Source organism: Sceloporus occidentalis, unplaced genomic scaffold (genome assembly GCF_023333645.1).
Source record: "Sceloporus occidentalis isolate IW3139 unplaced genomic scaffold, rSceOcc1.0.p SCAF_4, whole genome shotgun sequence".
NCBI classification, from domain to species: Eukaryota; Metazoa; Chordata; class Lepidosauria; order Squamata; family Phrynosomatidae; genus Sceloporus; species Sceloporus occidentalis.
Window position 1 is genome coordinate 113,783,220 of NW_028316984.1, and position 26,889 is coordinate 113,810,108.

The 26,889-nt window shown below is 41.4% G+C and overlaps 1 pseudogene; it reads left to right on the top strand.

The window, feature by feature from the left end:
* Nucleotides 1-4,484: 4,484 nt before the first annotated feature.
* Nucleotides 4,485-12,104, top strand: LOC149314518 (uncharacterized; annotated as a pseudogene).
* Nucleotides 12,105-26,889: the final 14,785 nt, after the last annotated feature.

Sequence of the window (26,889 nt, forward strand, 5' to 3'; positions counted from 1 at the left end):
TCCTGCTCCTCTATCATCAGCTTCTTGTAACTCAGGACTCTTCAAATGTTGAGTCATCATGTCTTCCAACTAAACTCAGGTTACCCCTTTGCCTTTGTTCCAGTTTCTCTGCAAGGTCCTATGTTTCCAAACAAAAGTAGAGTTTCCACTCTCCATCATCACAGAAAATGTCATTTCCAAAGCAGGGCTGCCACACTGAAAAAGCAGGTTTAAGATGGTGGTTTTGAGTACCGATGATCAGAACCAATTCAGTGACCCTAAAAGTGTGTATAATGACATATATTGGACTTATATCACTATAACTCAGTAACAGGATGTCAGTCATGAAAAAAAAAAGGAACTGACTAGAAGTTTCTCATTCTGAAAAACATGATTTTTAAATAATCATTAAGCAAGACATTTACTGATCCTAACACCTTCCAGAAATGGCAATTCACCTTCCTTCTTAGACAGAAAGAGGTGGCCCAAAGAGTCTGGAGAACTGCAGATACAATACTGAAGCAGCCATAAGAGTATGCTGTTTTACATGGAAGACCTTTTCATCTAGCAATTATGAAAATTACGTAAAAGTTGAAACTCTTCTGCCATTTTTTTTTCATCCATATATCAGACAACGAAGCTTGTGCAAGAAAATTTCAGAGGCTACAGTGATCTGAGTCTCCCATAGCTTATCAAAGTACCCCAATTGGTATATAAATCAAAGAAAGGCAGGCAGTCTGGCTGACTGATGGAAGTTATAAGGCATTGATACCCCACCAGGAAATATAGAGACCAGATACGTAAATTGGATGAATAAAATGGGCCACTTATTAGATATAAAATCTCTTAACTCAAACATTCTTGTGGGACAACAACTAAAGAGGGAAGAAAACTTGATGTGGGTCCAGCTGAAGCCAGGTGTTGTTCCCAGACCACCTCAAGAGCCCTCTCATTGGGCAACACACACAAACCCCAAGGGCAATCTGAGAAGTCAGGTTGTATCCTTGGCCAGTCATTGGAAGGCAGACAAAGGGCACATTCCCCCAAACTCCCTTGAGTTTGTAAAATGAGGTAAAACCCCTATGTCTTCCTCAAAGGCTGGTTTCTTCGTGACCCCCATGTCCCCAAAAATGTAAAGGCCATTCCAGAGCCTAACCTTTCACCACAAGGGGGTGCCAAAGTGTACACCAAAAGTTCTCCATACCCCCATTATGGCCATGTATAGGGGCAAGCGTCCACTTAGCCCCTTTCCGCCATCAGGGTGGCCAAAACAGCCTTCAACCCCTGTTTAAGATCTCCCAAGAATAAATTATTAACTTCCTCAGAAAGGTGAACCCCATCTGATCTCTAAAGTTCAGGTCACCTGAACAGTATAGTGGGATAGTTGATAACAAAATCAGAGGATTTAAGCAGCAACATGAAACTCAAAATGGCAGGCCCCCATGCAGCCCCACTATTTTAAGTTTTAGCCATTGCCCATTTGGAAAAACAACAAAATGGTACCCAAGCACATCATCAAAACAACTGTGCCAAGAAACAAAACAGAGGTGCCCAATCACACCACCTAAAACAGCCCTAACAAGCCTTCCCCCCCCCCACAAAAAAAATGTCCTTAGAGAGAGATGAGAAGTCACCCCACAGTGCAACAAGAAAGGGCGCCCAAGCCAAGACAGAAGGAACCAAATTCCCAAGGTGTAGGGAGAGTGGAATATAAGCTCCCAGGCAAAACCCAAGCTACAATAAGGAGCCGCCCACCGGCTATGGATGCAACCCAAAATTTGCTGCACAGAGAAAGGGACCAAAACCACTCCAATTGGGACAGAAAAGGAAAAGTCCCAGGAAAGGCACAAGGCAAAGCTGGCTGGGAGGGAGCTCAGGTAGGAAGAAGGGAGGGAGGCTGCCAAGAAGCCCTGACAGACATGGTAAGCTCCAGCAGTGCAGCCAAGTGTAGCCCAGCTGAGAGAGGGAACCAGGATTGAAAAAAGGAAGGGAGGCTGCTGATAAACCCTGGCAAATGCAGAAAAGAGGACGCAGCAGAGACAGGGAAATAAGGCAGAGACACAAGAATGGACAGGGAAACAATATAGAAGAGGAAGTCCTTGGTGTGGACAAAGGCAAACCATCACCTTCCAAAAACACCAAGAGTCAATCAACCCAGGTTCAATACTCAGCCAAAATGTCCACTCTGCTCATGAAAGGAAAAGAGACCTTAGAGAGAGATGAGATGGTTTACAATAACCTTGATCCACCCCTCCTCATATGCTGAGGTTTGGCCTCAATTCTTGGGCAACCTCAAAGGCACACCCTCCCTTAAAGCTGCATGCTGCTTTGTTTGGGTGTGGAAAGTATGCACACATGAGCGTGTGACAGTGTGAGAGAAGGAGACTAACTGACCAATCAACTGACTGACCCTGTGTTGATAGTGTTGTTTTGAAGTTGTCCACAGGTTAGACCAGGAATCTGCATCTTCTTGCAGGTCTGGGAGGTGGGTTCATTACATGATTGAATTTGCGCATCAGGACCACCCACATTTCCCTTTAAGAACAAGAGAAGTAAGGGTCTGTACCTTGTTTAAAAGTGAAATTATGAAGATCTTCACAGTTGCCTGCATTGCTGCAAAATCGTCCTCCAAACGGAGCTAAAAGGGAAAACAAGCCCCTGTATGTGAAAGCCTGGAATGCTGGTGAATCGCCATGGAAACATGTCTCCCTCCTTTGCATGCCTGAATCATTCCTGGGTAGAGCAATTCTTCTGAATGCTAAATCCCTCTGAGGCGATTCAGGCATGCAAAGGAGGGAAGGATGTACATAATGATATACATAAAGGATGATATACATAATGCTTATATACTGGACACCCAAAGAGTGACTTGCCACTATAGGCTTGGGTGTGATGTTTGAGACTGTCCATGAATAGAGCCCAGAATTTTAAAGGAGGTGAGGCTTCAGGGGCCCAACCTAGCCAACAGGGGGCAGACCAAAGCTGCCTCATCGGCCTCTTTTCCAAGACTGTATTCAAGATAATTGGACATCATGGTCAGTTTGGGGTTGGTTTTAATTTGGGGAGGCCCTGGTTTGTGGTCCCTTACTGTTCATTGTTGGTCAATGCCATTGGTTTACACCAGGCCTGAGATAGACTTTTGGTGATAAATCTTATGCTCATTATATTTTGTTTTTTCATTTATGGGTCTTTTCAGGGGTTTTGGGCCTATTTGGCTCTTGTGGTTTTGGGAGGGTGGGCACTGCTTGTCTGGGTGTGTTTTTAATTTATTTGGAATATCAGATGGGCCTGTGTGTGTGTGTGTGGGGGGGCTTTTTCACATTCTTTTTAGACGCCCGTTAATTTTATGTGGGACAGGCGTTATTGTGCTTCAGGAGGCTTCTGCCGGGGGTGTGTGTGCCTTTTTACACGCTCTTTTTTGGCACACTTAATTTTAATTTTAAATTGCCCAGACTCACCACATGTGGTGGGTGGCCCTGGGCGGCCTTATAGAGGATCTCTGCAGCGGGCACCTTTTTGTGCCCTTTCTTGGGCGACCATTGGTTTTGCACCTGCATGTGTGCTCTTCTAGTTGTGGGCTGCCTGGGCAGCCCTACAAAAGAGCTCCTGTGTGTGTTTTCCCCCTCCCTTTGCTTGGGGCTTTTGCGGGCACCAACTTGGGTTTGGGTGGGTGGCTCTCCCAGTACCATCTCAGGTGAGGGCTCGGTGGCCATTTTATTTAGCCAGGCGCCATTTTAACTATGGGCACTACTGGCTTTTTAGCTCTGTGGGCACCATTTTGAGTTAGGGCATCATGAACATTTTGTTTTTACAGGAGCCATTGGCTTTAAGGGCATGGTGGACATTTTATGTCCTTGGAAGCCATTTTGGGTCTTGGCAAATGCAGCAGCTATTTTATGTTTAATAAATAATAATTAAAAAAAGGAAAATAAAATAAATAACAAGAAGAAGAAGAAGAAGAAGAAGAAGAAGAAGAAGAAGAAGAAGAAGAAGAAGAATGCAGACTTCTATATTGCTTTGGGTTGTTCTTTCCCTCACCATGGTGGCTGGTTTTGTGGGCCCACATGTCTTGAGATTTGCTTTAATGGTGTGGGCTAAACAGGGTCAAATTTGGACATTTTTTGGATGGGAGTCTGACATAACAAACAAAACAAAACAAACAACTTCATTTTTATACCACTTCATACTGAACTAGCAGTGTCTAAGCGGTTAACAACTGTAAGTTAATTGCCCCCAACAAGCTGGGTACTCATTTTAGCAACCTTGGAAGGATGCAAGCCTGAGTCAAGCTTGAGCCCTGGCTAGCACTGAACTCGCAACCATATGGTTTTGAGTGAGTGGCTGCAGTACGGGCATTTAACCACTGCGCCACCAGGGCTCACTATTCAAAATGTCCAAATACACACACACACACACACACAACACAACACAACACATATTTACATATTGTTCCTGGGTTGCCAGACTTGCCTTACGTTATATTATGTAGATGGTTCATCAGGACAATGTCACCAAAGAGAGCTGCCAGGAAAGGCAAACGAAAGGAGCCTGCCAACAAGATGCCTACGAAGAAGCTGCTGCCGCAGTCATCTGATTCATCCAATGAAGATAATGAGGTTTTGGCCAAAGTGGCTATTTTGGCTAAACTGGACAAACTGAAGAGACTATATGCCGACAGACAAAAGGTCAAGCGTAAGGATACTATGAGTTTGGCTGATACCAAATGCCTGTACTGCAGCCATTCACTCGAAACCACAAGGTTGCGAGTTCAAGACCAGCAAAAGGGCCCAAGCTCGACTCAGGCTTGCATCCTTCTGAGGTCGCTAAAATGAGTACCCAGACTGTTGGGGGCAAATTAGCTTACTTGCTAATTAGCTTACTTGCTATTCACCACTATGATCTTTGGAATAGTGGTATATAAATAAAACAAATTATTATTATTATTAATGCAATGGTTCTCTCTCATCTAAATAACCTTGATAAGGCTTTGCAAGCCCAGCTGAGAGAGGTCCGTGATACAGAATCGGCTTGTGAGTCATCTGTGCCACAGGATTCTGTGGTTGAAGCCACTGTGGGACCGTAAGGGGTCACTCTGGCTCCTTCAGTTGTGGTCGAGCCTTCAGGTATGATTCATCCGTCTGCTTACATTCAACAGCCAGTTCATGGACACCGGGGATGGCATGGCCCTGAGAAGTCTGGGGCTCAGCTTGGGGCCACGCACCTGCTTATATTCAGTCACACTGGCCCATGGGGACAGCTTGTACTGTCACTTACCCGGCCCCTCTTGTTCAAGCCACTTCTTCAACAGCAGCTGTTCAGGCCACATCTTCACCTGCGGCTGTTCATGCCTTGGTGTTGGCACCAGGTAGTGTGCCCCTCATTGCCCCCTGTGGGGCAATTTTCACCTCTGGGGGCTGAAAATACGCCCTATCAGGCTATTCCTGGGGGTGAACTAGATTCTGGTTTGGGAGAGCACCTCACCCCTGCCACTGTTGAGAAAATACTCAAAAGGGATTTTGTAGATGTGTTCTCCCTTCTATACAGAGAGGTAGAAAAATGGGACTGGGAGAACATGGACAAAAAGGAACGGGACAAGGAAGATAGAGAGAACTGGCTCTCTGGGATGTTCATTTATTCAGGGGTCATTTCTAGGACACAGCCAGCTAAAGCCTACACTCTAATTAGTTATATGGATATCATACATAGGGCATATGCCGACTTTGCGGGTTCTGCTTGGCTTCAACATGACGAAGCATTCAGAAGGAAGTTTGCTAGGACACCTTCACTGCACTGGAATCAGGTTCATCCACAACTGTGGATGTAATTAATGACCCCCGTGCGGCCCATTCTGAGGGAAAGGGCCCATAGTGGTAACATCTTACATAAGTCTCCGCCTCCTTCAGCGGCTAAAGGCCAATCAGCCTTATCTGAGCAGGCTAAAATATGTTGGGATTTTGGGGTGCACAGTGCCTGTAATTGGCAAGCATGCAAATTTAAACACGAGTGCTCCATCTGGAAAAGGTCACACTCCTTTTGCCATTGCCCAAAGGTTCAGCCATCAACCAACTTTAGAGATTCTTCAGGCATGAAAGAAGCGGGATCCCCCACACCTACAGTTTCCAAAGGGACCCAGCTCCATTAAATTTGACTATTTACCTCGGTTACTGTTTATTTATCCCAATAGGTGGGCTGCAGGTTATCTTTATGATGGTTTCAAATACGATTTCCATATTCCCTTTGGTGGGCAAAGGACTTCCTTTTATTAAAAAAATTTAAAATCCATGTGTGGGGCTGATGACATTGTTAGGGATAAGATTCTTAAGGAAGTTAGAGAAGGTTGGGTGGTCAACCCTTTTTCTTCTCCCCCAGTAGCAAATTTCAGGGTGTCACCACTAGGGATTGTTCCAAAAAAGACCCCTGGGGAATTTAGGTTGATTCATCATCTGTCATTTCCCTGGGGTGGGTCAGTTAATGATGTTATACCCCCCTGGACTATGTACTGTCAAATGCACATCTTTTGATGCCACCCTGGCCATGGCGCACAGCAGGGGTATAGCCATGGAGCTTGCTAAATGTGACATTCAGTCTGCATTTCAGTTGCCTCCTGTTCATCCCCTGGATTTTGAGCTACTAGGGTTTTATTTTGAGAGCAAATTCTACATGGATAGAGCACTACCTAAGGGTTCCTCCATCTCCTGCTCTGCTTTTGAAACTTTTAGCACCTTCTTAGAATGAACTGTTAAATTGCAATCTGGGTCACAGGTTGTTGTCCATTATCTGGATTATTTTTTATTTGCTGGATGAATGGCAAAAGAGCAGTTTGTTTTTCACATGCAGCAATTTGCCTTGCTCACTGAAAACATGGGGGTACCATTGGCTCATGGAAAGATGGAGGGTCCAACCACTTGCATCAAATATTTAAGGATTGAAATTGATATGGTATAACCACGCTCCAGGCTACTGCTGGACAAACTGGTACAAATTAAGGATCGCATAGTTAAGTTTTGCAGGCATGGAAGGCCACCCCTAGAGAATTCCAACAGCTGAGTGGACACCTTAATTTTGCATGCAGAATGGTGGCTCCAGGGAGGACCTTTTTGAGACACCTCTGTGTGGCTACAGTAGGCATAAAACTTCCCTACCATAGTGGCAGAATTACTACAGCAATCAAAGAGGATTTGCGGGTTTGGCTTACCTTTTTGGATTCTTTTAATGGTATTTCCTTCTGGCGTGAGACCTTACATTTACAAAGGGCTTTGCAAGACAGTTCTGATGCTGCTGGTTCCTTAGGTTTTGACCTTTACTTTAACAATCATTGGTGTTTGCGCACATGGCCTGCAGTTTGGAAACAGCTGGGGTGACCACCAACTTAACCTTTTTGGAATGTTTTCCTATTGTTGTGGTGGTATACATTTGGGCGGAACAGTTTTCCAATTCTTTCATTCATTTTTGGTGCAACAATGCAATGTAGTGGACTCATCACTACAATTGTCATCTCAAGTAGATGCGATGACCAGGAGTGCCTGGTACCAGCTTCGGCTGATATGCCAACTGTGTCCCTGTCTGGACAGAAAGGACCTTGAAACTATAGTACATGCACTGGTAACCTCTCGCTTGGATTTCTGCAATGCGCTCTACATGGGGCTACCTTTGTACCAAGTTCGGAAGCTACAATTAGTGCAGAATGCTACAGCCAGATTGATCACAGGTACCCCTAGATGGGACCATATAACACCTATTTTAAAATCTCTTCACTGGCTACCTATCAGCTTCCGGGCGCAATACAAAGTGTTGGTTGTTACCTATAAAGCTCTATATGGCTTGGGCCCAAGTTACTTAAGGGAGCGCCTCTCCCTACACAATCCGCCCCACACCCTCAGAACAATGGGGAAACTTCTTCTTGATTGCCCCAATGTAAAACTAAAAACAACTCACCGGAGGGCTTACTCATTGACAGCCCCTACTCTCTGGAATGTACTTCCAGAGAAGATCCGACTCTGCCCCACAACAGAAACCTTTAAGAGGACATTAAAAATGCACCTCTTTCAAGTAGCCTTCCCCTCTGACTCAGCTTAATTGATGAAGCCTCTCACCCACAATTCACGTTTTTTAACTGTATGTATCTGCCCCGGGTTTTTATGCAATGTATTGGATGAATGTAATTGTGATTGCATTATTTTATTGGTCTATACTGTGACATGTGTCTTAATTTATCTAATTGTAAACCTCTTTGATCTAGAGGAAAGGCGGTATATAAATAAAACTTTTATTATTTATTATTATTCCACAGTCCAGGTAATTAATAATTTGACGTCAAGGTCCCCTTTAGTAATGAATTTGGTTAAAGTGTTTGTGCTTAAGTGTTTCGATTATAACATCCTTTTCACGGCTTTCCACATGCCCAGTGTGGAAAATAACAATGCTGATGCCCTCTCCCATTTACAGATGAGTAGGGATGTAAAGAATATTCTCCAAAATTCGAAAATTAGTAGAAATATGTCTAATTCGAAAATTTTGAAAGCATTTTATAGAGAAGAAATTCTGATCACTTCTCGATCATGAGTAAGAATTTTGATTGAAGAGAAGAGAAGAAACTTTCAGCTGACAAATTCGACCTACAGGATTTGGGTATTTTGCGTAAGAAAAGCTACCATTCATCCTGGGTTTTACCAGAGGCTATTTCCTTTGTTAGGGTGATTCCCCCCCCCCATCTTTGCTCACTCACAGCTTTACTTTGAAAAACAAAAGAGAACAAAAGGGGAGGCATTTTGTGTGTTGGTGGTAGATAAGAAATTCTGCCCTTTATGCCATGCTCTTTTTTGGATGCATCACACACTCTTATTCATGGATATTTTGAACTCTCCTTGCTATATATATATATATATATATATATATATATATATATATATAAAATGCAAAATAAAAGTAGGTTTGCCTTAGCATCACCTTGAGAGAGCTGGAGAGAGGTTTGTCATGCCCTGCCCTGCCTCTGAGGCTGAGAGAATGTCCTTGCCTATTATTATTATTATTATTATTATTATTATTATTATTATTATTATTGCATGACCTTAGCATCACCATGGGAGAAGTGCAGAGTTGGTCATGCCCTGCCTCTGAGGCTGAGAGAGTGTGAACCTCACAAAAGATAAGAAGGGGCAGGGTGGGGTGCAATGGCAGGAATTCTGCCATGATGGATAAAACCTAGCATTCGAAGGGATTCCAAGAGGTCATCCAACCCCCCCCCTTCTACCATGAAGGAATACCTAGGAGTTGGAGTTGAAGCTGAGAGCATGTGACTTGCCCAAGGTCAGCCAGTGAATTTCAATGGTGAACTGGGAGGCTAGAGTCCTGATCCCAGCTCAGCCATGTAAATCCACAGGGTGACATTGGGTAAGTCACACTCTCATTCATGGATATTCTGCACTCTCCTTGCCAATTATTATTATTATTATTATTATTATTGCATGACCTTAGCATCACCATGGGAGAGGTGCAGAGTTGGAGTTGAAGCTGAGAGCATGTGACTTGACCAAGATCAGCCAGTGAATTTCAATGGTGAACTGGGAGGCTAGAGTCCTGATCCCAGCTCAGCCATGTAAATCCATAGGGTGACATTGGGTAAGTCACACTCTCTCATTCATGGATATTCTGCACTCTCCTTGCCAATTATTATTATTATTATTATTATTATTATTATTGCATGACCTTAGCATCACCATGGGAGAGGTGCAGAGTTGGAGTTGAAGCTGAGAGCATGTGACTTGCCCAAGGTCAGCCAGTGAATTTCTATGGTGAACTGGGAGGCTAGAGTCCTGATCCCAGCTCAGCCATGTAAATCCATAGGGTGACATTGGGTAAGTCACACTCTCATTCATGGATATTCTGCACTCTCCTTGCCAATTATTATTATTATTATTATTGCATGACCTTAGCATCACCATGGGAGAGGTGCAGAGTTGGAGTTGAAGCTGAGAGCATGTGACTTGACCAAGATCAGCCAGTGAATTTCTATGGTGAACTGGGAGGCTAGAGTCCTGATCCCAGCTCAGCCATGTAAATCCATAGGGTGACATTGGGTAAGTCACACTCTCTCATTCATGGATATTCTGCACTCTCCTTGCCAATTATTATTATTATTATTATTATTATTGAATGACCTTAGCATCACCATGGGAGAGGTGCAGAGTTGGAGTTGAAGCTGAGAGCATGTGACTTGCCCAAGGTCAGCCAGTGAATTTCTATGGTGAACTGGAAGAAGGAAGATCTACTGAACTTTTCCCCTTCCCCACTGCCATTCCCTTCTCCTTTTGTCTCTTGTCTCTTTAGATTGGAAGCCTGAGGGCAGGGAAATGTCTAACAATTTGTAAACTGCTCTGATAGCCTTTTGGCTGAAGAGCTGGGCATTAATAATAATAATAATAATAATAATAATAATAATTATTATTATTATTATTATAGTGCTAATCCCAGCTCAGCCAGGTAAATGCAGAAGTGTCCCTGGGTAAGTCATATTGTCTCAGCCTCAGGGACATTCTGAACAATCCTTGCCCAAAAGAAAACCAATCATAGAATAAATAAATAAATAAATTGTAACTTTATTATTTAAAGAGGCTTTCTTGAAATGAAACAAAACCAAAGGCCAGAACCATCAGCATTCATTCATGAAGGAGACAAAAGGAGAAGGGAATGGCAGTGGGGAAGGGGAAAAGTTCAGTAGATCTTCATTCTCCCAGTTCACCATAGAAATTCACTGGCTGACCTTGGGCAAGTCACATGCTCTCAGCTTCAACTCCAACTCCTAGGTCCCCTCAACTCTACCATTTCTTGTTGGGGCTTCAATCACAGTTTATTTATTGAGACTGGGCTTTTTTTCCCCTTTTGTGTGTGTGCCTTCGGGTTTTTTTAAGCATAGGAATGTTCTTTAAACATCTGCCAAACTTCCTTTCGACATGGCAATTGAGTTTGAAATGCAAAGTAATTAGCGTAATTATTCAACTTGTCTTTTATTGTCATTCGAGAAATCTGTGAAAAATATTTCGCTAGCTGCTGGAAGGGAGAGAAGAAATCACCTTTTGAAAGGGGGTTTTGTGGAACGAATATTTTTTAAAGAAATTCTCTTCAAGTTCTCAATGAACGAGAAGAAAAACATGGGTTTCTCCAATCACTATTGAGTCACTTCAGGCAGCTAGCTCTAGGAGCAGATATCAACCCAGTTCCAATGCCAGAGCATCTGTGGAGTCTTGGAAGGGTGAGGTCAAAAAGGCCATAAGTGCTTCACTCTCTTCTAGAACTCAGGCTTGTTATAAGAAGGCCTGTCTTAATTTGAACACTTTTGGCTAGACAATGGTCTTAGGCCCTTATGGCCTATTCCAGTTTACCATTGTCTGCAATTTTGTGTAGTTTTACACCATAGGGTCCTCTCTCCACAGTCTATTTGTAATAAGCTTGCCCTGGCTTTTTCAGCTAAGTCTAGAGGCCTTGCTGGCAACATTGGGGACTTTTGAGTGCAGAGGGCGATTGATGGCTGGGTGCGTTTGCGTGGATCTATATCCGATTCGCATGCACCTATTTCTCTACATATCTTATTAGGCTTAAGACAGCAGTGGAATTTGCTTTGCATGTCTCAAGTTGAAGCTGTACTCTTTCATGCAGCAGCCCTGACTGCATTCTTTGGGTGTCAGCGAATTGGTGGCTGTCTCTAAGAGGGATAATTCCAACAGGGCTTTGCTTTTTTCTGATTTGGACTTGTCAAGCCAGTCAGCTGTCCTCAACATTCATAAATCTAAAACAGATCAAAAAGGAAAGGGCTCAGTGGTCTCGTTTGGACAATGTTCTATACAAGACCTTGGTCCAGTATGGGCATTGAATGAATATATCACCCTTCGGGATGGGCCTCCTTTGTTGTCACTGATTTGACTCCCCTGACTAAATTTCAATTTTGGGCAGTGGCCTCAAGGGCTCTTGCCAATTTGGGACTTAAAGGTATGCAATTTGGCACTCACTCGTTCCGTATCGGAGCGGCTTCCACTGCAGCTGCTATGGGTTTTGAGCCACCAATGATCCAACATATTGGATATTGGAAGTCAGTTGCCTACAAAAGGTATGTTCAGAGAGTTCGTGTTTAATTCCTTTACTAATGTGTGTTTTTGTGAGTTCGCAGATGTCATTCCAAAAGGGTGAGAGTCCTGATTTGTGGTCACAGCATGATTTACTGGCCAGCGTGTCAAGGTCGTTCCAGCTATTTTGGGCCCATCTTTGCTGATAAACAAGACAATGTTTCAGTGGATGGGCAAGCGAGTCCTGCATTGGAGTGGCCTGCTGCCCCTGTCGTTTGATTGCTTTAGACCCGATACTGATGTTGTTGTTATTCATCTGGGTGATAATGATCTTGGCCTAATGAAGGGCAAAGAGTTCATTTGGCAAGCTCAGAAGGATTTTGAAATAATCAAGAAGAGATGGCCCGGTGTGGTCATAGTTTGGTTTGAAATTTTACCTCGCATAATGTGTCGAGGTGAAGGAAACCTGCGTAAATTGGATGTGGCAAGGAAAAGGGTCAATAGAGAAATATAGAATATGATATGAAGGTCTTTCGGCCATGTTATTGGTCATGCCACCTTTGTATTTTGTAGACCTGAATTATATCATTCAGATGGGGGTCACCTGTCAGAGGTAGGTAATGAATTGTTTTAGGGTGATATTCAGCTGGGGGTGAAGTCTGTGTTGGAGATCTTGATGAGGAAAAGGGATGAAGCTGACTCTTGTCCCTTATCTGTGGTCTTAATGGGGGTGGGGGAATGGTTGGTATGCATCTAGGCACCCCATTGAGGTGAAAGGTCTGGATCAGGGCAGCCTTACATGTCAAGGGCCATGGGGGCTGCTCATTGAAACAACCTTTGGGGAAGATATGGGGTTTTCCCCCCTCTCTAACAAACTCGAGAGAGTTTGGGAGAGCATGCCTCATATCTACCTCCCTATGACTGGCTGAGAATACAATCCGAGGATTGAGTTGCCCTCAGAGTCTGGTGTTTTTGCCCTATGGGAAGGCTGAAGAGGTAGTCTAGGTAAAGACACCTGGCTTCAGATGAACCCACATCAGGATTTCACCCTCAGTTGATGTCTTGAAAGTTGAAAGTTATTCGTTGAGGTTTAAATAGGTTTAAGGTCTAATAAAGGCCCATTTTATGTGTCTGGTCTCTTTATTTCATGGTAGGGGCTCAAATATTTTCCCATTCTATCTCTCTTATTTTTATATTCCTGTACAATATGGTTTTGGAGCACAGACTTCAAAGTCATTTATTATCTTGCCGCTCTCTCTCTCTCTCTCTTAACAAGCTTGCTCTTTTCATCATTAAAATTCTTTTTATTGCTAATGTTTAGCAATCTTTTTTGTACTCAACAATTAAGAAACTGACAACTAAAGATACTGTTAAACTAACATTCATCTTTCATATGGAAACAGGGGGAAGTCTATGTTGCTATGAATAGGATTTCTGATAAACTCTAAGTCTGGGAAAGAATGGGAAATGGGAAAACATTTATAAAGCCAAATAACCAATCAGGAACACTGCAAATTCCAAGGGCTATTGTATATACCCCAACAAATATAATAAATTGGCACTATCACTGACAGATACAAAGCCTTGTGCTTCAGTAACTGAGTGAGGTGGACACTGGTGAAGAAGGAGAGGACCTTTCTTTAACTTCCTAGTGTATACTGGTTGAAATAGAAGAGGCTTCTGAGTATTCAGTAAAGAGAAATCCACTGAGTTATGAGCACATGAAAAGGGAAGGATTATGCTACATTCTGTGTGCACAAATGTCTGTGGTTTGAAAGCCCCTGGTGCTAAACAATGGGAGAATCCAATCTTCAGAATAAACTGCTGCACATGAATAGTTTGTCAGGTAGAAACAATAAATGGTGTGTAGTGGATAAGAAGGCCAGCCATCTTCTGCCATGATGAGGACATCATAGGAATGATGCAGAATTTTATTCCATTCACATTTTGATATGAGCCTACCAAGTCTACATGCCCTAATAAGATAGAATACAATTATCCCTCAGTAGTCACACACTCAGAGTTTTGTGGTGCAGTACTCTGGTCAATAACAAAAAGTCAAACAAAAATATCATACATTGGGGAAAGGGCATACAGTAAAATATGTGTGTGAGAGAGAGTCAGTACTAAAAGTCTTGATTTAAGAAATACTCCTTACACAAATGTATAAATTAGACAAAGTTAGACAAATGTATAAATTAGACAAATGTATAAATTAGACACACACACACACACACACATATTGTGAGAAAGAAATATATTGCATGCAGACAAGGAAGAGGGCTTTCTCTGCTAAGGCACCCCAGTTGTGGAGTGTCTTCCTGTTGACAGCCCATCAGATGCTGAAGCTAGATCCATTCCTTTGGGAGCCAATGTTATTGTCCTACTCTATACATGTGCATGGTTTAAACAGCTTTAACTTCCTTTAGAATTTATTATTTACTATGGTTTTAGACCATTTAATTTTTTTAATTGCTTAAAATTTTAAGTTGCTTATTTATATGTTTATGTATTATGTATTTATGTAATCTGTACATAAATACAGACTTACAGTTTAGAATGAAATATTGATATTTTTTAAAACATTAGGAAAATGTACTAAGCAATGCTTGATAAAATAAACATTAAAAATATATGAGGGAGGAAATAAACAAGAGAGAAAACAAAATGCACAGAATTGTCTTAATATCAGTGGTAGTATCAGTCTTGAGACCCCTTGGGTCTACTGGCTTTTAATGGACAAAGCTAAATTTGAATGCCATAATTTTAGCTTGCAATTATAATTTTAACTTGTGTGATCTCTGTCTGTCTGTCTGTCTCTCTCTCTCTCTCTCTCTCTCTCTCTCATACAGACACAAGTGCACAAACACAGATTTATCATCTATCTATCTATCTATCTATCTATCTATCTATCTATCTATCTATCTATGTCATCTTCCTGTTTTTATTGTATTGTGTTTTAACTTGAAAATGCTTTATTGACCCAAACCTAAAGCACAAAATGAAATCAAACACCAAAGAATAAATGGAAGGAAATTTATCTCTTTGCGAAATATTTTCTCTCTCTCTTTAAATGTGCTTTTATACTGTTCATTCATATTCCTTGTTTTAATGAAGTTTCACAGAAAGTACTCAGACCTTTACAAGTATTTTTTCCCTGTTAAGTGTTGTCAAGAAGATGGAAAAAAACCTGCATTCATCAGAAAAAAGCATACCCTCTCCAGCTCATTTAGAGGTCTGAAATAGTCTCAACAGTGACAGAACAGTGATTGTTTTGTGGGATCACAATGAAACTTATGAGTCAAGGAAGAAGATGTTGTTTCAATTGATCTCCTTTATTGTCAGGAATTGACTCTGCTGTCCACCATCTAAATTTAATGTTTTTGTTTCCCTGAGGATTTATCACAAGTTTTCATACACTGCTGTTTCAGTAACTAACCTGTCACTTTATAGACTTTACTCTCGATCAGAATGAAAGAATATCATTCATTTAGCTTTTATTGAACTTCAGTTGAGACCAAAAGAAATACAATACTGTGACCCTCATCTTTTGCTTGGCAACACTTTCTGCCTCCAGTCCTCTAAGCTTGGGTCCCTTTCAGGGAAGTTTCCCATGAGATGCATTATGAATAGCCTACCACCTCCAATTGTCTAACCACTCCAGTAGCAGTCTTTCTTGAAATGTTGCAGAATGGATATAAAGAGTCACTCTGACCATTGGAGAAATATCCCATTTCTACTTTCATGATCTGAACAATTCTACTTGCACTCCTACTCATTTTTATAGCACTTTTAAAAACTGGCACAAAACCTCACAATAGACACTGAGTTTGTCCTCTGTGCAGCAATTTTATAAAGCAAGCTATCTAGACTCTCCTTTTTTTGTCTCAGGAAAGAGACAGTGATTTGGTATGTTACCCCCCCCCCCTCTTTATTTTCCACCCTCACTGGATGAACTAGAGATGCTTGGACACGGCTATAGGCTATGCACTCCAACTGTTCAAGAGGCTTTCTTCATGGAACTGCAAACTCATGACAGATTATTTGTATTCTGCCCATTGAAGAGATATAATACTACCCAATGAGATGACTGACATGTGAGCCCCTACAGACTAGGACATATCCATTAATTTTACTTCCTGCTGCATTTGCATTTTGTGATTTCTGTTTTGTTTTGTTTTTAACTAAATGGGGTGAAACTGTCACTGATTCCTGAGAAAGAGGCAAATCTGTTGCCTATACTTTCTTCCCATTCAAATTTTGTGAATGTTGATCAATTCTGATTTAAAATATGAACTAAACCCAAAGTGTTTCCTGTTTTTCTATAAATCAGCACTGGCCAGTGATTGACAAGTCTGAGGAGGACTTTTTTCCCTATGAAGTACTCAGTTAATAATGATGAAGGGGAAAATCCTTTCTATTGGTTTATTTTGTCATTTGTTTCTTTTTTGCTTCTTCTTCATTTCTCCATTCTTCATTTTGAGAAGGAGATGCTTAAATCCATGGATGGCAAATCCGTGGATATGGAGGTTTCACTGTATTTATTTTTTTTAATATTCTTTCTTTAGAATATTACAGGATAGTGCAATATTTAGATATTCCTGCATAGTGTGGGAATGTAAGTCCAGTTCACATCAGCTCGGATTTGATCAAAATCGACTCCTTGTTAGACTGGTTTTTCCTGGCTTGACACAGCCTCAGCGTAGCTTCTGGCCATTTTGGGTGTGTTTGTCATAAATATCATACCCCAAAAACAGCTGGAAGCTGCCCTATTTGCCCATCTGCTTGGGGCCTCAATGAAAATTCATGAATAGGGGACTTGGAGGCATATACATATACCCATGTCATTTATAGGATTCTCACCTCTGTAGGCCAAATTCGTAGCTGTACTACGTGTGTTTTTTAAATGTTAGCAGAAATGTTTTGTTTTTTATGTTTTTTTAGATTGAAGTATGATATCCATATATTTAGGAGGTATCAGCTCTCTTCCTTACTTTCTCAAATACATCTTGAGGGGGAGAGAAGCCAGGCCTGGAAGAAAAAGAGCCCTCCTCCAACCACCATCTTGAGGGGGAGAGAGGCCAGGCCTGGAAGAAAAAGAGCCCTCCTCCAACCACCATCTTGAGGGGGAGAGAGGTCTGGCCTGGAAAGACAAAGAGCCCTCCTTCCGACCACCATCTTGAGGGGGAGAGAGGCCAGGCCTGGAAGAAAAAGAGCCCTCCTCCAACCACCATCTTGAGGGGGAGAGAGGCCAGGCCTGGAAGAAAAAGAGCCCTCCTCCAACCACCATCTTGAGGGGGAGAGAGGTCTGGCCTGGAAAGACAAAGAGCCCTCCTTCCGACCACCATCTTGAGGGGGAGAGAGGCCAGGCCTGGAAGAAAAAGAGCCCTCCTCCAACCACCATCTTGAGGGGGAGAGAGGCCAGGCCTGGAAGAAAAAGAGCCCTCCTCCAACCACCATCTTGAGGGGGAGAGAGGCCAGGCCTGGAAGAAAAAGAGCCCTCCTCCAACCACCATCTTGAGGGGGAGAGAGGCCTGGCCTGGAAAGACAAAGAGCCCTCCTTCTGACCACCATCTTGAGGGGGAGAGAGGCCAGGCCTGGAAGAAAAAGAGCCCTCCTCCAACCACCATCTTGAGGGGGAGAGAGGCCTGGCCTGGAAGAAAAAGAGCCCTCCTCCAACCACTATCTTGAGGGGGAGAGAGGCCTGGCCTGGAAAGACAAAGAGCCCTCCTTCCGACCACCATCTTGAGGGGGAGAGAGGCCAGGCCTGGAAGAAAAAGAGCCCTCCTCCAACCACCATCTTGAGGGGGAGAGAGGCCTGGCCTGGAAGAAAATGAGCCCTCCTCCAACCACCATCTTGAGGGGGAGAGAGGCCTTGCAATTTTTTGTATTGTATTGCAATTTTACTGTACACCGCTATGATCATTGCGGAATAGCGGTCTATAAATAAATATTATTATTATTATTATTATTATTATTATTATTATTATTATTATTATACTATATCCTTAATCTCAATATTTTCACAATGCATTAAATTGTAAATGCATTGTAGGCAAATATGTATGACTTAAACAAGAAGGATTCTCCAGCCACTCTCCAAACACAGTGATGTAAATTGAATGTGGTAAAGTGAAATGAACCAATGTGGTCAAGTGCAACCTAGCAACATGTAGAAGGCTGTGTGCTACCAGCCCTGATTTAGGCATATTGCCAGCCCTGTACTTCTTCAGTTATAGAGATATCAGGTCAATGAAAACTTCATCTGTTGGATTTTTGTCCATCAGACCAAATAAAAAACAAACAAAAAAAATTGTCAGAAAAACATTCTGACTCTGGAAACTGACAAATGGAAAATAAAAAATAAGCATACTTCAATCATGATATATCACATTGGCTACATTCGTTGTCATATTTCATCCCCGAGCAGTTCAAATTTAAAAACCTGAGAACAAAGTGGCACATGGAAATGTTGCTTATACATTCTTCCTTTGACTTTTTATGCCACATGGTGGCAGTATATAGTAACTTATCAGTATAACCCGGGAGGGGAATCCCTCCTTTCTCAATAGTTGAGTTTTAAAGAAGTTTGCTATCTATATATGAATACACAGACATGACAGCATTTGTAAACATAGAAAAAGGGGATATGTACCCTGATAAATATTTTGAAATGAATGACATTTGTGGCAGTTATTGGTTCTTTGTTACCATCCTTTGTGAAACTAATGGGCAAATACAGGACTTGTTCATAAAAGTAAACTACATATAACACATCTTTACTCAGTCTCAAATACAGCCACATTATAAATACAAGTTGTTAATAAAACCTTTGTAGGTCATTATTGGCTTAACCATTTTAAGCTGATAGAGCCACTGAATAATAATTACATTCTCTGGCAGTGCAAGGGACTATGAATGTGAATGTATGTGGGGTCCAAAAGAGGCTTTTAAAGCTCTATGAGCAATTCCAAGTTAATTGCTTCATTTAAAGTGTGAGTGTTGCAAGCCCAAGCAATTGTTGAACCATAGTTTTACACGAGGACCACTGAAAGTTGCATTAATAATAATAATTTTATATAGTACCATCAGTGAGACAAGTTGTGGGTACCATAACCAGACATTATTGATACTGATAGGCATCAGATGTCTAGGTTATGGAACAGGCCTTCCCTTGATCTGCCTAAACATTCAGGGGATTGATTATGTGACCTTTTATACACATACAGCTCATACAATTTGTTTATGCCACTTTTCTCCCAACACTGGACCCAAGACAGCTTACAGTATAAGATTAAGTCAAAATACAGTTAAAGCACCATAAACAGCATTTGTTGCTGTTGTGTGCCTTCAAGTCATTTCCAACTTACAACAACCCTAAGGTGAACCTATCATGGGTTTTTCTTTTCAGATAAGGTTTGCCATTGTCTTGCTTTGAGGATGAGAGCAAATAACTTGCCCAAGGTCACCTAGTGGGCTTCATGGCCAACCTGAGAACTGAACCCTGGTCTCCAGAGTCCTAGTGCAATACTCAAGCCACTACACCACACTGGCTTGCTATAAACAGCATAAAACTGTGTAAGTAGTAGAAAAAGCCTTCATACTGCACAGTTATAGAAGTTTAATTGGCATAGCTGCATTATATGGAATACTGGCATTTTTAATTTCATGAGGTATTTAGAATTATCTCTGTCAGAGAGCTCTACTGTCTCACCAACCTACACATTCCAGAATTCCCTAGGATGGCAACATGGCAATTGAAGTGCTACCAAAGTACTGTAATTGTGTAGTTTGAATAGAGACGTACTGTAATTCTTTAGTAAGTTTTTTCTTGATAATAATACAGAGTAATGTCAGCAATTTTCTTCCTTCTGCAAGCAAATATTACAAAACAAGCTGTTTTTAAAGGCTATTTGTAACTCAGGACTGTGGTGATTTTGTGCTGAAAATAACATTTTCTGCATGGAAAATAATATTTCAGTGCAGAAGTATTAATTCTTTCATACAAAAATGAATTTTCTCTGCAGGAAATTCTGTTTCAACCAAACACACATTTTATGCAGAATAAATATACAGAATAAATCCCCAATTATAACATTTTCTATGCAGAAAGCCTCATTTTCAGCACATGAAGTAATATTTCTTCATTGGAATATTATTTTTCACAGGGAAATGGCTATTTTCCATGCAAAACAACCACATGTAAAATTTGTGCAGTATAAGCCCTGAACTGTGAAGAATCTCTTCAGTCCACGGTTCTTGTCAAGATTTTTCAACACTCAAAAAGCATATTTTTTTAAAAAAAATGCTTTGAATATTTTTAAATATATTTTTCATCCCAAGAAGAGAGTTCTGTCATAAGGACAATATTATTTAGCACCTAAGGTATGCAGTCCTCAGTGAGATTATTCAGTTTAAATTGTTACCTTGCCATCAATATTATACCACTCCATATTTGGATCACATCTGAATAATTCTTTCAGTTCCAACAATGATCTAGAATTTAGGTTGTAATCTTATTTTGCTTTTTTTCCAAGCTGAACACACCCCTCCTTAAGAAAAAATGATTACAAAAAGACAGTATGTGTGACATTACTTTAACTGGCATAGCTTAATGTAGATTGCAGTCAGGCTGCTGTATGCCATTAAAACTTTTTTTAAAAAATAATCTATAAAGTGACTATAGAGAGACATTTGTTTATGAAAAACTATTAATGCCCACAATAGGACAGCTATTTTTATAACCTTCCATGTCATCTGTTCCAGAAAATAAATTGATGATATTCAAAAAATAAAAGAGGCGAGAAACCACAGAAAATTGTTACTAAAGCTAGAAGATGCAATTTCTGCAACTCCCTCTGTTGCTGTTTCTCCTGACATTCTTCTATATGTTTGTTGTTCTGTAACTTCAAGTCTTTTCCAACTTATAGTGACCCTAAGGCAAACCTATCCTAGAGTTTTCTTGGCAAGATTTGTTCAGAGGAGGTTTGCCATTTCCTTTCCAAGGCTGAGAGCATGTGACTTGCCCAAGGTCATCCAGTAGGTTTCATGGCTAAACAAGGAATTGAACCCTGGCCTCCAGAGCTGTAATCCAACACTATTACATCATAATGGCTCTTGACGAAGGTAATAAGGATTACATGAGTTTGCATGAATTCATTATAAAATATTGCCAGGTAAAGCTTTGCATGTATTCCAAATGAACACATGTAAAGCCTTCAAGGTTTTACTTGAGAAGCAACCATTCCACTCTTGCCATCAACTATGCCTATTCAGTCTCCTTAGAAGCATCCTGGGATGGGAAAGAAGGAGGAAAGGGGCTGCAGTGGCTTTGGATAGGACACTTCCATCTAGGGATAGGAGATAATTTTATTTGAGCTAAATAGTTAAGCAAACTGATGATGGCCTGATGTGTGAAAAACTGTGTAAATATGAGGAAAACTGCATGCCAATTGTTTGGGAAACTACAAAAATAAATGCAAATTGGAAAAAAGATTATTTTAAATTGTTATGGAAAGTGGGTAGTCTCACTGAACACATGCAAAACTGGCATGGACCAGAAATAGACTGATTTTATCTATCCCTACACCTCAGAGAGTGAGAGTGGTATAGTGGCTGAGCATTGGATTTTGGCTCTAGAGAACAGAGATTGAATCTCTGCTTGACCATGGAATGCTTTGGGTGACTTTAGGTAAGTTGCACTTCCTCAGCCTCAGAGGAAGGCAATGGCAAACCCACTCTGTACAAATCTTGCCAAGAAACCTCAGAGATAGGTTCACCATAGGGTGCTGTAAGATGGCAAATACTTGAAGGCACACAACAACAATAACCACCATAGACTCCAGTTGATTCCCTTTACCCACTAATGATTCAAGAATGCATAAACCTGAACAGTCCTTTGACAGCAGTCAAAGAAAAAAGAGGAGGAGGAGGAGGGGAAAGCTCTATTGGGGGATTGGAAGGAGCTGCCCTCTAATGGCCCTGATAAAACCTGATCATGTGACTTCTGTGACTGAATATTGAATGAGCTAGTGAAAAGTGTTGGATACAGGCATTGCTGGAGGAACTGATGATAGCCCTGTTTTAATATTTGAAGTCATACTGAGGCAGAAGCAAGCTTGTTTTCTGCTGCTCCAGAGAACAAGACATAGAACAATGGGTGCAACCTACAGGAAAAGAGATTCCACCTCAACATTAGGAGGAACTTCCTGTCAGTAAAGGCTGTTTGACAGTGGAACATACTTCCTCTGAGAGTGGTAGAGTCTCTCTCCTTGGAGGTCTTTAAGCAGAGGCTGGATGACCATCTGTCGGGTAAGCTTTGATTAAGAGTTCCTACATGGCAGGGTGTTAGACTGGATTGCCCTTGTGGTCGATTCCAATTCTACAATTCTATGATTCTATGATTGATGGGGCATATGTGTAAATTAAACAGTATGTGGGTTTAGGTGTGCAAGAGAGAGAGAAAGAGAAGTCCCAACAAGTAACTTTCTGGATAGAATAGAAAACAGAGAAGAGGGAAGAGACAAAAGAAGAAAACCCAAATTGATGAAAGGACTTGGAAATTGATGAACAAATGTACTGACAGGGGTGTAATTGGATTGTGTATGTATGAGAGAAAGCTTACAGGTACACCACCCTTAACTAGACAGGAAAGTCGAGATGATGCTTGACTCATCTTCCACAACTGTTAGATTGTAGGGGAAGTTGTCCATCTCTGCAGTAGAACAATAGAATAATAATTTGGAGAACTTCTAGACACATCTGTATGGTACCTTTTTGAGAGAGACAAAGAATTCTGGATAGATTGATCGTAGTCTGACTAAACAAGGATTTTATTGTGCTCTGAGTAATAGGGAGACTATGAGCACATATCACAGATGGAGCAGGCACTGAAAATGACAAAGGCTTCCTTCCTCTTTTTGGCCTAAGCTCTTGAGACAAATCTTATTTGTAGAAACTCCATGTCATCACACATTATGGATACAAAGTATATACTTCTTTTTTAAAAAAATATCTCATAATATGCTACATATGTTGTGGATGGCCCTGACATAGCTTTCGTTTTCTACTGCTGAATCTAAATTCATAAATGGTTTATGAGTTAGTCACAGTAAACAAGAAAAGCTTTCTCTGATATTTTAATTAGCAACAGGAAACTTCTGACATTGGAAGGCAAGGCATATGGGTTTTTTGAGTCATCTCCTCCTCCAGAATCCAATTTAGATTGAACCCCAGGCCCTCTGGAATCAATCTCTACCTGCATCAGGCCTAAAGTGGGGGCTTTGGAGCCTAGACACCTTCAAATGACCCTCTGAAGGCCTTAGGTCTTGGTTATTGTTACAGATGCTTAAAGTGATGTTGAGGGATGCTAGGAATCACGGGAATGCAGGGGCAGTACACACTGGCATTTTGTGCTGGCCTGACTGCATGCTAGGGCTTCACATGCTCAAAGCCCTAGTTCCACTGCATGTGTGCCATTATGGCACACCCCTGTCCACAGGGGGGCATGGCATTATGATACATGGGCAGCGCAGTGCCCAAATGGCACTGGCCAGAAGGGACACGTGGTGCACATGGTGCACGAGCACGACTATGGCACCTCTTCCAGGAAGCTGCTTACAGCAGCTTCTTTTTGCTCTTGAAAGGGAGTGGATCATTGCTGCGATGTGTGATTCCTGCGGCAATGATCTAGGGATAAAAGAGGTGGCCTTTAGCTGTCCATCTCTCAATCCCTTCAGTTTCTTGCAACTGGTGAGCATGTTCAGCAGTATCTAGAGTCCAAGAACCACTCAAGAACCCCTGGAGCCCTATCTGCTGTCCCTTCCACCTTTGTAAAAGGTAAAGCAAGGAGAGAAATGAGCTAACTACTCATTAACAATTTCTCAATATTCCAGTAATAATTCCTGTGATAAATAGTCCTTAAAGCATAGCAACTATGTGACTGTCATGTCAGCCAATAAGTCCAGTCCATGGACAGGTATGGAAAGAAAATCTGAAAATATTCAGAAAATGTTTCAATGTTGTTGTTTTTTAAATGTTGACAGACCCCAATACAAAGAATCTGTATATGGTTGCTTTGTGGAAAAGGCATTTTTCCATGCAAAACAAAACAAAACAAAACAAGCTGTTTCTCTGGGGAAAAAATACTGCAATTACAGCAAATATTGCTGTAAATAGAGATTTATTCGGCACAGCATTTGTCTGTGCTTGATTTTGATAGAAAACAACATTTTGTAAAACATTTTATGAGCAAGAAATAATATTTATGCATAGAAATTAAGTGTTCTGCACAAATAATAGATTTCATGTGCAGAAAATATTGTTTTCTCTACAACAACTATGTGGAATTTTGTGTACCATAAATTGCAAATTGCTAATAGACTTTGAAAACTACATGGTTTTTGGAGATTTTTCTGCAATGGAATAAAAATTGTCAAATTCACTCATTGCATCCTTTGAGAAGAACCATTGTGAGAAATTACATCTCATCTGGACACAATATGCCAAAAGACATTAGGCAATTTTTGTGTTGTTATGTGCCTTCAAAGTAGTTTCCAACTTGTGAAGATTCTTAATCTTTTAATCATTTTACTTATAAGTATGATTTAAATGCTTCAACTTTTTAAAGCTTTGTTGTCGTTTTAAAAAATAACATTGAGATTTAATTCTATTTTAATTTTTGTAAATCAATATTTTAGCTTAATGTTTTTAAATATATATATTGAAAACTCCCTTGAATCCAATCTCAGGAGAAAAGAGGGATAAAATTCAATAAACAAATAAATAAACAGTGGGACTCCCAAGACAAGCCTACCACTAAGGGGCTCTACAGACTGCCCCAAAGAAGTGGCTCTACACTGCCCCTTTCAGTGCCAGATTGGGGCCACAGAAAGCTCATGCCACAGCCCCTATCCGGTGTGTTGCCAATGATAAAAAGAATGATAAAATGCTGCTCCTTTTAGTGGCAACGAAAAGGTGTCCTTGCCGCCGCAGCAGCTTTTTGGCACTCCTTTGGTACAGTGTGTCTAAATGCTGCACCAATGAACTGTGATGTCCCCAGCTGTGCAGTTGGGTGCATGGCGTGATGACAGTATCAGGGCGGTGTTGGGATGTACAGCATGTGGACATCACACCCCTACTCTGCCCCCAGCATTATGCACCAGTCTGTTTAACCCCTAAGTTTTCTTGTTCACAGGGGGATTCCCATTGCATCCTCTAAGACTGAATGAATGTGACTTGCCTAGTGGATTTCCATGGCAGAATTGGGCCATGGTCTCCCAAAGTCCTAGTTCAGCATGCAAACCACTACACCAAGCTGGATCTCTGTACCTGCTTGTCTTGTGATACATGCTTTTAAGCCCCAAGTAACTCAATTTTACTCCTATTTTTTTCTGGAGTAGATTAGGACAATTTTACTCTTCAGTGATTTTAATTTCGTATGTTTCTAAAATTTGCTTTACTGGAGCTATTTGATTCTTGCAGATAAGAATGAAAGCAAAGCTAGTCCCTGTGAGTTCTGAAGTACTAAGCAATAAATAGTTCTGAACTATATAGTTTATGCAGACCAAAATATCCAGTTGCTTGAGGAGACTGTCTTCAGAGGGGAGCTTTGTCCAGGCTACAATCATCTGTTTCATTTGCTGACTTTCATTAATCACTTGGGGAAAGGCGGAAGGTTAAAGTGACCTCCCCCTCCCCTCCCATAATGTGACACTATAAAACAATCAGACAAGAGTAAGTAGGTGTTTACAGAGGATGGCATTGATTTTGGTGTTTCACTATTGTTCCTGGTGGGTGGAAAAATCAATTGTAAACACCCTGTGTTGTTTAATACAATTTTGTTAAATTGAAAAGGAAATCTCCCAAAGAAAGGAAGGCTTTTAGTGTCTTGTCGCTAAGCCATAGAGCATATAAAATCTTTGGATGAGAAATACAGGCAAAGCCTGAGCTCAAAAGTTATCAAAACCATTTTTAAAGAGCCCTCCGCCAATACTGCTCTAAGCAGGAACTTTATTCACTTTCAACCATTCACAGACTTGCTGGGTAGACTTCAGAAAGGCAACTGATTCTAAGTTTCAGCCTCCCAATTGCTCCAGCACAGAAGTGGAAATTTGGTGTCCCTCCAGATGTTGATGAACTAGAACCCCCAGAAGACCCAGCCAGGATCGCCAGTCAAGGGGAATTTTTCTGAAAGAGCTGCAGAATTGCTACCCTTGCTCAATGAAAATATAAGAACACTAACATACGTAGCCTTTTCAAGATTTACATAACAATAACAATTACAGGCCAGTTTCGCTTTTAACCATTCATAGGCAAGATAATCGAGAGGGCAGTCACCATTCAACTCCAAGCAGTCTTGGAAGAAACGGATTTTCTAGATCCATTTCAAACTGGATTTAGGACGGATTACAGAGTTGAGATGGCTATGGTCGCCTTAGTCGATGATCTCCATATAGGCATCAACAGGGGAATACCTGGTGCTCTTGGAGCTCTCAGCAGCCCTTGATATCATTGACCAAGGTATCCTTCTGGAACACCTGGGAGAGTTGGATATCGGAGGTACTGCTTTACAGTGGTTCCAGTCCTACCTCTTGGGCAGATTCCAGATGGTGTCGCTTGGGGACAGTTGTTCAGCCAAGAGGGAGCTCAAGTCAGGTGTCCCTCAAGGCACAATTCTGTCCCCAATGCTGTTCAACATTTACATGAAGCCGCTGGGTGAGATCATCCGGAGACATGGGGCGCTGATGACACCCAAATATATTTCTCTATGTCTCAGACTGATGCAGTGATTAAGGATGGCATCTCTCCTCTGAATGCCTGTCTTAATGCAGTAATGGACTGGATGAGGGAAAAC